Below are 12479 nucleotides of genomic sequence, written 5' to 3'. Positions count from 1 at the left end.
TAACCAATGTTATTGTGCATTATGACGGTAAAAATAACAAGAATGGTGTCATTTCGTTTTTACAATTCAGCAATTCCAAGTAATCCACTTAATTACCAATTGAATAAGTAAAAAATTTTTTTACACAACAAAGAAGATATAAAAATAAAAATACCTCATGATCTATGTCTTGAAATTGTCGTTAAACTGACTCACTTCATCTATTCTTGCCACAATCAAGTCCATCTGTATTACCGTTTAAAGTAAAAATAATATTTACTGTCATGAGGAAGAGTGTATTACAGCATTCAAGTCTGCCTTAACGAACCAGCCTTTATAATGATCCCCTTGAGACTAAAATGATAATGACACACATATTGAACGATTGAATGTCGCTCGAGGCGCGTTATATACCAAGATTGATCCAACTTCTATATACAAGAATCGACTTATCTGTGTCTCATGGGAATACCGTCATGCGATTCGTCCCGTTTTATGCTCAACTCCAACATAGACAAGACGATGAGTGCGACGAGAAATGTGCAAGTAGCCACTCGGCCGGATAGTTTCTTCCGTAAGAACGCCACGAGAAGAGATGGCTTCCTCAAAGACGTTTTCCCAGAACGCAACTGCTTTTCAAACCGTTAGAATTATTACGGCTAGTGCAACAATCAACGAGTAGTCTTGTTGACGTTTCAAGATTGTCTTTATATATATCTCATTTTATTTCTTCACAATCATTGCAACCATTACTAAATCACTTGGAAAAAAAATAAAAAATGTTTACTCAAGTTTTCGTTAGCTTTTTTTTTAGTTGCAATAATAATCCAACTTTAAGTTGACAAATGCTATGTGACTAAATTGACGTTAAAATACCTCAATCAAAACAGTTATTTCCAACAATAAGATCAAGTTTAAAAATAATACTTTAAATAAAAAATTACGTCAATTTTTTGTATCAAGAGATGAAGTGAAACATATTTAAAAATTTTTCAACGTCAGTTATTATTTATTTGAATATTTTGTTTAGTAATTTTTTAACGTCTGTTTTTTTTTCACTTTGTCATTGAGGTATTTAACATGGGTTATTTTTGTTTAGACATTTTTAAATGGATATTTAGTCATGAAACCGGATGATAGTAGAAGACAACTGATTGACTGAAATAATTAACTTGGAAGTATTGTTTGAAAAATGTACAATAATCAAGGTGGGAAATAATGACAGCGTTAAAGCGCTGGAAGGAAGAAAATAAATGCAGAGATATAGAGGAAGGATAGTGCCTACTGGTGAAAGTTTTGGTGTTGAAACGAGAGCTAAGACGCGACGAAGCTCGTGATGGGTATGGTCGTGCAAAGAACACTTAGCTCTAAGCCTTTCTTTCTTTCTCTCACCAACCTGCTCAGTAGATTCAGAGATTCAGATTGTTTTTTGTTGCGTCACATTTAACCCAACCAAAAAGTAATTCTTTTACTTTCACATGTCCAATAAATATGTAGTTCATTATTCAAACGCATTAAAATATCAAAGATCATGTTTGAGATTAGATGATGCATTATAAATAGCCAAATGATTACTCTTTTTGATGCTCGACTGGTTTGACTATGAGGATAAAGCCGAAAGGATCAGATACGTGAAGAGATTGTGAGCTGTCAATTGCCGTCACTTAAATTTTTCCGCTTCTCATACTGACACTATCAAGGATTGTAAGAACGTGATAATTGCAGCTGCGCGTAGACTGGTGTGAATTACGTAAGGGGCGTCTGCGAATGTAAATTGGAAGCCACCAGGAATTGGCTGCACCCTCTGCAATTGATCGTTATCCACATCAAGCCACGACTTATTCCCACGGCTCGTTAAGTCCGAGAGATCGTCTACTCTCTTCTCACTCAAATCCATCCAACCAACAAGAATTTGCCAGGCGTGCATTTGCAAGAAAACATGCTCCCCAATAAAAATAGTATCAAGTAGATGCGTTCCTGGATAACAAGTTGAAGCAGCATCATTGGATTTTTCTCTGAAGGTTTGTTTTGAAGGTTGATCGGTGCTTCAACTGAATCTCCAAAAACTCTCTCCTAGAGAATATATGGTTGGTGCAGTATATTAGACTACAATCTGGAGGGTGGTAGAGGAAGACCGGTCCTGGCAACTTATAGAGGATCTTGTGAGGGAAGATGAGCATCTTGAATACCTTCCATAGGTAGTATTCTCTCTGGACAGGTCCTGGCTTTTTATTTTTTCCCCTCAAGCCACTCACACTATTTACGAACAACTCAAGGCCCCAAGAATTCGGGAACCGAGGTTTATTTTCGATGAGTATACATTTTTCTCTTTTTTATGGGTTTTCTTTAATTCGTTATCGACCTTTGGACTGCATGAGTATAATACATACACCCAAGTCGTATGACGACTCTGGTAACATATACATAAAATAACTCTAAATACCTTAGGATTTAAAAACGAGGCTATCCGCTACACGACACATCGCGGGATTCTGATGATTTCTATTTGTTAAGTGTATAATTAGCTTAAAGAGTCGAGTGCAACGACTATTTTTTTTTCCTTAGAATGCTTCGTGAGAATTTAGCGTCTCAATTAACGCTACCAGACGTAATAATTGGTGTCCTCAACAACACACAGTGGAACTTTGACGTGATTTTTCAAGGTGAAACACTGCCATGAATACAAAGGCTTCTAAGACTTGAATGTCGATGATGATGAAGAAACCGACGTTGAAAACAGGTATAGGTCCATAGGGCGTGTTTAGAATTTTTATTAGGCATATCTACCTATAAAGAAACCAGTAGTGTTTATGCTCATTATTACAAGTTTTTGATGAGCCATTCCGTTAGTCCAAGTACCAGGTGTTTATACCAGCACACCAATGTTTTTAACAAGGACTGTTTTTAGAAGGAACCACTAAATATTGCGTGCAGTTGGCTGATGATTTTGGAATCACTGGAACGGTTTGCCTGATGGTCTCTAAATAGCACTGGACTCTTTTTGTTGGAACCAACAACTTACCTAGAATCAGAAAAAAAGAAAACAGTTAATATTACTATTTCTTCATTAAATAGCTTATTATTATTACTATTATTATTATTGTGTTGGTTGAGATAGAAAAAACTTATTTTTGTCAACGCATTGTTCTTTCTAAGAATAGAATTGCTTTTGTGATTGTAGTCTTTCAGTTCTCTGTAGACATTCTCTTATCTTAACACGCCTACGATGTACCAATTCCGCTCTCTAAGATGGAGCGAAGGGGACTATCAACTTTTATAATTTTTTTCTCGAATTGATATATATATTTTATAATCCAATATATGTGAAGAGAAAAAATATATTCATGGTTGAATTGTTCGAACGTCCTTGGGAAAATAAAACGTCGAGTGGAAAGGTATGTGGCATTTCTGGAAACTAAATATGCTCGTGGCAAATTCCAAAGCCGTGCGCGTCATCAGAATATTACACATTATTATACCACTGCGAATACCTTTCACCTCTCAGGTGTTATATATTTGCTTGTCCCATGAGCAAATTCCATTTGGATGAAACTTTGGCGCACTTTGAGTGCTAGCTGTTCCTCAGATCCACATATCTGCTGCTGCTACAGCTATAATTCAAGCGTTATTAGACCAGCTGATGTATTTATTTGATTATTAGATTACAATTAGGTACAGGGTATAAAAGCCAGGTTTAAAGTGGCACTTGGCACCGATCGATCGCATATTCCATCGGTCGTTCTCCTCTTAAATATAGCCGGGGAGAGGAGGTAAAAGTGAGATATCGTATTGGATACTCTGGCAATCTTCCACTCGACTGCTTTTCTAAAACTAACTCTTAGCTACAACTTTATACTCAATTATACCAGAATATATATATGTCTCTCTATTAAATAACGTGCATACTTATGTACAAGCGACTTTCAAATTAAGTCTCCACAATCACATTGTCATTTTTATTTCCAAGGCCGAGGAACTCGGAAGAATTTTATAATGCATGGAATAATACACTCGCCAGCACCACCACTATCACCACCACCAACAACAACAACAACTGAGAGATAGAAAGAGAGAAACTGCAATGTAAGACATAATGATTTAATAAAGGGGCCAAGGAGCAAGGAACGACCTCACTCTCGTCTTCATCTAAACCGCGGGAGTGGCTGCACTTCTCTTGCTGATGCAGACTGTATTTCTCTCTCACAGGCTGAGCCTTCTCGCACATGCGAACATAAGCACCACCACCTTATTACTCTGTGCATCCGCAGAGAGTCGTGAGAACTGGGTACATAATCAAGAATGCAAAAGCTTTTCATCTAATCCGACATCAGTTTTTCAGCCATGCATTTCGCTGATTAATCATTGTTACTTAATAATAGCCACTACTTTCGATTATCCTTTGAATAATTGAGTATTCATTCGAATTTACATCTTATTTATGCGAGAATAAATATCCTTGGTATCTCAGGATTTAATTAAGACACTGAGCAGAAATCAAAAAAGGTCCTGGTCAGAATAAATTAAGACATTGAATGTCATTCTATTTTATAGTTGACGGAAAGATTTATTTTAGAATGTTCATCAACAAATACCTGGATGAAAATGACTTTTTATCTAGAACTTTAATATTTCCCTGGAGAAACTGATGATGCTGGTGATCATGTACATTATTTTTATGCCTACTTGATAATTTCTTCGGTGAAACAGCAAATTTCTTTCTTATTGTTTCGCAGTGTAAATAAAACATCCAAGTAGCAGAAGAATTTATTTTTCTTTACTGACTACGTCGTCGATTTAGCAGAATTGCATAACGGTCAGGGCCGCAAACAACGTTTCGGTGCACTGGCTTCTGCTATGTTGAAGACATTCATTTATTATCCCACTGACGAGTATATATAGGATTGTTAACATTTAACGTAAATTTTATAAATAGCAGATTAAAGCTTTTTCGTTTTTCTTTCGCCAACTATAATTAGTCGGAAAGATATAAAGACTTGAAGGATGTAATAAATAAAGTAATAGCATGTATTGGTTGAAAGTGATTGAGTGAAGGCGTAAATGAAAATAGAGTTGGAAAAGTCTGTTTACCTGCCGGTAAAATGTTACGCAATGAGGGCAACGTTGGGGCACACACCTCCTCTCTTGGAAGCGCATTACGTGCTGACTCTCGCGAGAAAGACAGACTCGTATGCCAAACACGCGTGGCGTGCTCTCTATGCCGAGCGTTCCACACAGTTTCTTACATAACACAAATATCCACCAAACTTTGAGTGCTTCTTTTGCGTACAAGGTAGTCTGACGTGTAACTAAATTATTATTTAACAGGTTGATATTTTTTTTCTTTAAAGACTTGGTCATTACGTTTTACAATTTCTCCTTTTCAGCATCTGCTACTGCTTACGTGAGAAAATGTATATTTTAAACTAAGGTAAACTAAAGAAAAATAGCAAATAAATGGTCATTCAGAGGTTGATGAACTACATTAGTTCATATTAATTATTGAAAAATACGTAGATCATTAAAAATAATAATTGGATTCAAAAATGTTGATCATTTCAGCTATTAATTTATTAAATTTATTTTGGGATTCTGATTTTAATTTACTGAGAATTGTTGAAATACTTCTGGCCAGTTCACATGAAAATTTAAAAATAATTCAGATTTACCTACATTTTAGTGGCTGTTTTTAAAAATACTTGGAAAGCATGTTTTTACTAAAAATAATTAACTATTCTTGAAAGATATGTTCTCTATTTGGTACAAAAGATGAAAAAAACATATCTCAAAGCTTGTTTGATCAAGATTTGAGAATCAACGTCTGATAGTTTCACAAACCAAACATTCATTTATAGAAATTTTATATATGGATTGAGGATGAACAATTTTTTTGCCGGTATGTGTATGATATTATATATAAGGAGATATTATATATGATAAAGAATTTAAGACGCAGGTGCGACTCGTGCTAACAGCATCGCGTGTATGTTTTTGCAGAGTTTGCAAGAGTCGATGACCTGGTGATGTGAACACTCAGCATATTCATGGTTCACGTGGACGTGGAAATCTATAGAAAAATTAGCAGGATACTTTTAGAGGTAGATTCTGGTCAAGGTAATTCACAGAGATTAGGACTAAGTCAGGTAGATAAAGATTCTGAAGAAACCACTTAAACTTTAAGACTTAAAGTCAAAAGAAAAGGAGCAATTCACAGAAATAAAATTTCTGCGGGTACCCCTAGGATTTCATGGGACCAGAAGCAGGTCAGTTGGAAATAATTCTAAGATACCGCTATTATATCTTGAGGACAGTAAAGTTTACTACTGTTAAGTAAACTGTACCCTTGAAAAATAAAATACCTACAGTTCATTGTATTGTTGTCAACCGTGGATAATTAGGGAAAGTGTCTTTGGGGTTTTATTGTCAGGTACTCAACAAGGTTCTTACAAGTGACGTACTTGAAATTTTATTGCAACAAGACCCCTGAGGACTATTAAGTTAACGTTGTAACTCATTTATTATGCTGTGTTATAAATTGAAATAAATGTTGTTAAAGTTAAGTTTCACATGATATCTCACTTAGTTAAATAAATAGGTCTTTTCTATCTTCCATGAACGTCGTAAACTGAGAGTTAGAGCCCGCGGCATCCTCGTCTACTTGTGGGTCTTAAAATAGTTACACTCTCTTGCTTGCTCTCTTCTCGTCCGCGTCCACTCTGAATTCCGTTGTATCTTGTGAAAATAAAATGCTGACAGCAGTTGTCGATAAGGACAGGTATTCAATACAAATGGATTGATGTTTGATAAATGTACAGTTGCAGATTATATAGATGAATAACAGACACTTCGACATGTTGCATTAATACTTATTAATGATAAGCCACGAAGGAATGATTAACAGTATTTTTTTTTATTCGATTAATCATACTGCAACAGACTTGGTCTTATGATAACAGAATTGCAGACTGATAAAATTCCATTTTTGAGCATTAAAATCATATTTTTGTTATTTACCGTAGTATCTCCTGTTATGCAGCTGACAGTAATGTATTTCACTGTTTTTAAAATAGTTATTTTTAATTTTAGGCTCTTTTTTTCTGACATTTTAAAGTAAAATAAAATTTTTTTCTCATTCTCTAATACTGAAATGAGAGTTGATGTAAAAATAAATAAATTTTATTGACTTGTTTTTTGATTGAGTCGCAGAAGACTTTTTGAAAAACACTTCAAGATAAAATTTATTATTTTTTTTTTGTTAATTTTAAATTGAAATTATTTTTATATAATTAAAAATAAACAATATAATTTTTCAAGGAAATTTATATGATTATTTTATTTTAAATTAATAATAATTGTAAGCTCTGGATTAAAATTAAATTTAATGAACATATCTTTCATTCTTGAATCAGAAAAAAAAACATTCTTATCAGCCTACAACGATCAGAAAAAGACATAACTTCATTTTCAACACTTCTTAAGGAAATGTATTTTGCAATAAAAAAAAAACCAGGTGGATTTTATTATGGGGTCGTAGGAAAAATTGAATGAAACGCGCAATTCTGTAGTGGAAACCGAGCATGATGTTCTCTCCTATTGTGACCCAACTTCCGGTACGTATACATGAACAGTTGAACCCGGCCAACTGTTATTCTGGACAATAGAATGGTTGTAGGTAGTAAGGTATGAACCGCACACTATAAGCTTATATACGCATGTATAAAATAGCAAAAGAAACTGCAGTTTGCTACAGAGAACAAGAGAAAAGAGATTGAGAGGTATATAAAAGGATTCAAAGTGTGCTACAAACAGCTAGACTACTTTATTTTAAATTTCAACCAGGGAATATACACTCGATATAATACTGTTGCACTCGAAACTTGACCATACGAACTCCCACGTTCGTCTCTGCGACTCTTCGGTGTCTAACTTTCGTCACGCTTATCAATTTACACGCTCATTCTTTCAGCTCGTCCCTACTTTACAGTGTATACGAATTACGCTTGAGATTGAATAAAATAAAAATGTAGCAAACTCATTACAATAAGTACACTAAAGTCGACAATAAGATGTTGACTATTAAGTAAATAACAGACAGATAAGAAGTACGTATCATCATGATGAGGCATCAAATGGTATTATCAGAATGCAAGAAAATCAACTCAACCACAAAATGCTGATAAAAACCAAACGACACTGCTTCAATTGTGCATAAAATTGTAGAGATGAAATTGTTTATGCAAATAAAAATCATTTTTCAAGGCCATAGATAATGATGGCGATGGTGATGATGGTGATTCTTATCACCAAGAAGTGGATAAAAATTGATTAAAAAAATTTAATTCAATATTTTTCTGTCTCCACTTCTGCTTATCCCGGATTATCTTAAGTAAACTTTTCAACATGACATATCAGTTATATTTTTTTAGGTGCTTTAAGCAATATGAGCAAAGCATGCAATTTTATTTATCCTTGAGTTTCATCTCTGCGGTTAATTCTCTTGGCAATTACACACAAAAACTCGTCGACATTATTATGTGGATTATTGACACAAAAATTCACGCTTTCCATCACAGTTATCATCATCATTGTTGTTTCTGTTGAATTGAATAAAATTTCTAAATAATATAAACAAGATAAATTATAATCAGAACCTTTTTGTTTATTACAAACGTGAGGAAAAGGAGTTGTGGCATCATCTGAAAAATGGTCTAGTCTTGGAAAAAAGTCTAGTGGCTTTCTAAAATCGTATCGATCAACTCTTATACTCCCATCGAAGCTGAAAGAACTGGAAGAAGATCGTCTTATAAAGTCACTTTCACCCTATACCACTCGATGTATCTCTTCTTTCAGCTGTTTCAGCAAAAGCTATAAGCTTTGATACAACATAGTGACAAGATAGAAAATATATTATAGGTTGTTTCAAGATCGTACGACGTCGCGAAATCATCAGGGAAATGAGACTTGAATCTCACGATCTAGATTTGCACCCTACCGCATATCTAGCAAGAGAGTTGCTGGTTTCATTACCATATCAGCTGCTACACTATCTATATAACTATGACACGTAGACCTGAGCTATCTCATCTTGGAGCTAGAAGACTTTCTACATGTAAAATTAACCAATATAAATACCATTGAACCCTTGATTACTCATTCTCGTCATTGGAAATTAATTATCAACATCCTTTGTTGCAATCACGGATTTACGCTTTCATAGAGACTACTTCCTCGATCAGCATTTTATTCCCAGAGTTTTTTTTTAATTTATATAGATTGTCCTCTAAAGCAATCAAATACTACTCGAGAGACTGGAAAATAAATTTTCAGAGGAATCTTTTCTGTATTTTCTTTCTTAAAACAGATCTGCTGAACATCAAAGAAGATATTCTTTCTCTTTTTGATAAATCAAAGGTCCTTTAAACTAATCATGAAAAACATTGCATGCATGACGCTTGCATAAAATAAGAAAAGAATTCAAAATTTATGAAAAAAATGTATTTTTAACTACATAACGGAACTCTTCATCATTTTTATGATTTTTTATCCTACTCGTATTCTTCCCTCGTATTCTTGGTTCTTTATTTGGTTTTGTACATTAGTTTATGCTTTTTATGCTAGCATGACGTGTGCAAGGCTCATGTCTGGAGAGTTTGGAACGTAGCATTAGCAGAAGTCGAGCGACAAAACACATGACGATTGGGATAAACGGTATATCAGTTAATGTTATACCTGCACCCTCTCTTGATGGGGAATCGTGTCGTCATGTCGCGCGCGTGAATTCGACGAAAGAAAAATAACGACCAAAAGGAAGTCGTAAAGTTGAGTTTTGGAGTATAGGTCCCACACGAGAATGACGAGACATAAAATATACACGTGCTCGCGAGAGTCTGACTCAATGAAGACCGGTTTTACTTGCCCTGCTTTGAGAAAATAATTTAAGAAATGATTTTTATTTTTTTTATTTTCAATCCATATAATAAACGAGTTTAATGTACTGATGAAATTGTTTTTAGTATAATTGAACGGTACTTGTACCACTACTGAATCCACCAGATAATATAGATATATGATATTAGCATTGAATTAAAAGCCATTACAGCTCGTTATTGTTATTAAAGAAACTGATGATTAAATTTGAAAGTAGTAGTAGTATAGATCTCATCCAAGTTCAAGCAATAATTCCTGTATTATATACGTTTACCATTTTGCACACTTGAAATGTTTAAACGGTACCATGACCGAGGCCGTGGACTTACACAATATAAAAGCCTACTGCTAATACTCCCAGTCATGATGATTATCGAAGAGCACTAAATAAAAATCATTGTCAGATTGTATCTACACATGAATAAGGAAAACCCTGGGAAAATGAAAGTGTATCCCAGATAATAAGTAATTCAATATACATCAGGGTCTTGATGAATATAATGAATATTAAATCATTAAAAATAATTACAATAACCTTCCAGTCATCAGCTCCCTGTTTTCGATCACATGATTCACTAGTAAACAATTATGTCTAAGTGATTAAATCAATCTCCATTGAATGGCGCCAAAAATTTTTTCATGGGTTTTAGTCACACATCTGTAGCAGATATGGACTCGTATGACTGGTTGAGAGAATACTTCTTGTGAATCATTTGAGTCTATATTTAAACGTGAAAATTATTTGCTCGTTATTTAGCATCAAACCATCAATGATTTTTTAGTGTAATTCAAATAGTTGATAATTAAAGATACCTACAAATGCAATATCATGCCAGATGTATTGGTGTAGTTATATCGAATTTTTTTCAAACAATTATCTGCATCATTAAATAAATAAACGAACAACCATAATATTGCGCATTGGATAAATGAAGAAAAAAAAAATATACCGTAAACATCAATAAACATCGTATAGTTATTTCTGATTAATCTCCTGGGGAATACATAACAAATGTATATATAGAAGGTGGCCCCTTGTTTTCTTCCTTCTTACGTGTCTCATTAGGCTCATCGAATGCAATGTACTCCCCAATGATGCCACGTTATGTTCAGCACGTGCTCTGATATCTCGTTCTATGTTTTATGCTACGACATTTGCAACGGTACTCGAATGTTTGCACTTTTAATTGGAGCTTCGTAATGTCCTCGAGAAATTAATACAAACGTTTGACCAACTGTTGTGCTCTAATTTGGACAATTGAAATAATTTTCACTTATATTTCTCAAGCGATAAAGGAATCGTGAGTAATCAAAAACAACTCAGTCTTTCCAACAACCTTATACGTCTGCAAGAGATATGTATACGTTTCTAATCTCCGCTGTGTAAGCTAACACGAAAATGGATGACGAATTTTAGCGAATGCGCATCGCGTCTTCTCTTGAAAATTCTATCTCTCTGATATGGCGTCTAAATTCTAACAATGTCTCGATACACAAATACATGCCCTTGTGTACAAGGTAACTTTATAAATACATCTAAATAATCCCTAGTTAAAAGATCAACAAAAACTATCAACAGACGTTAGTTTATTGATTTTTACCTTTCTTTATTATCCATCTCTCTTTGACAGGATGAACAAGTATGTAATATCCACTGGTAGTAAGTCGTAAGGAATCAAACTTCCGGCCAAGTTAATTTTTTTCCCACTAAATAAAAAAAGTTCTCACTTATTGCCCGACAAGTTTATATTGGTCGCACTATTATACGAACCACTTGAATTACTGTTTATTTATGAAGTTTAATATTAATTGATTTTTTATAAATAATTATGACGTTGATGAACAGTGTTGACTTTTTAAGTAAATGTTAAAAAAGGTAAATAAAAATGATTTAGTAAAATGTATTATAAAAATTCGCAAACGATTCAGTGAGAACGACAGGTAAACACAACCACACAAGCCGGCTTAATGTGAAAGACTGAAGAGTCAGCCAGACGAGAGAAATAATCGGTTTCTCTTCGAGTCCTTTCGGTAAGACTCGGCACTCTGAACTCCAGGTATAGGAGGGGCAAACTTGGAGCAAAAAGCACTAGACGACACACATCATTGACATCACACATTGTATCGACACGATACACACGCATCACTTTGTCTAATCTAAGCTTTTAATTTGATAATCTGATGTTTTTAATGAAAAATCATAAAAATAATTAATTAAATTACATAAATAATAGTTTAATAAATCACATCAGGGGTCTGAGTATCTTTTAATTTTTACTCATGTGATGCTCCCCATAATATAATTAAAACCAGTAGCACAGTACAACATTCTTATACTCATCTTTACCTTTTTTTCTTTGGCTGTGTCCTAATAATAGTGTAGACGCTCCATCCTCATCTCGATATGATGCCCAGATTAAATGCCGTCTTCGACTCAATATCAAAGACCAAGGTTGAAGCATCCTCGCTGCCATATACCATGCAGACTGCAACATAGACATTGCGAGACATTGCAAATTATTATCTACCGTCTTTCAAGTGATTTCACGGAGTAATTTCCGGATCGCGTCAATTTT

The 12479-nt window shown here is 34.3% G+C and overlaps 1 protein-coding gene across 1 annotated transcript in view; it reads right to left on the bottom strand.

The window, feature by feature from the left end:
* Positions 1-11875, bottom strand: part of smash (smallish) — a 36706-nt gene extending 24831 nt beyond the window's left edge. Inside the window, exon 1 of the mRNA XM_035083369.1 lies at positions 11505-11875. The gene's annotated coding sequence lies outside the window, so the exon portion shown is untranslated. The remainder of the gene's footprint in view (positions 1-11504) is intronic.
* Between the last annotated feature and the right edge of the window lie 604 nt (positions 11876-12479).

Source organism: Chelonus insularis, unplaced genomic scaffold, assembly GCF_013357705.1.
Source record: "Chelonus insularis isolate UGA/USDA-ARS -01 unplaced genomic scaffold, ASM1335770v1 contig_358_pilon, whole genome shotgun sequence".
In the NCBI taxonomy this organism is placed as follows: Eukaryota; Metazoa; Arthropoda; class Insecta; order Hymenoptera; family Braconidae; genus Chelonus; species Chelonus insularis.
This window is presented reverse-complemented; position numbering and strand designations above follow the sequence as displayed.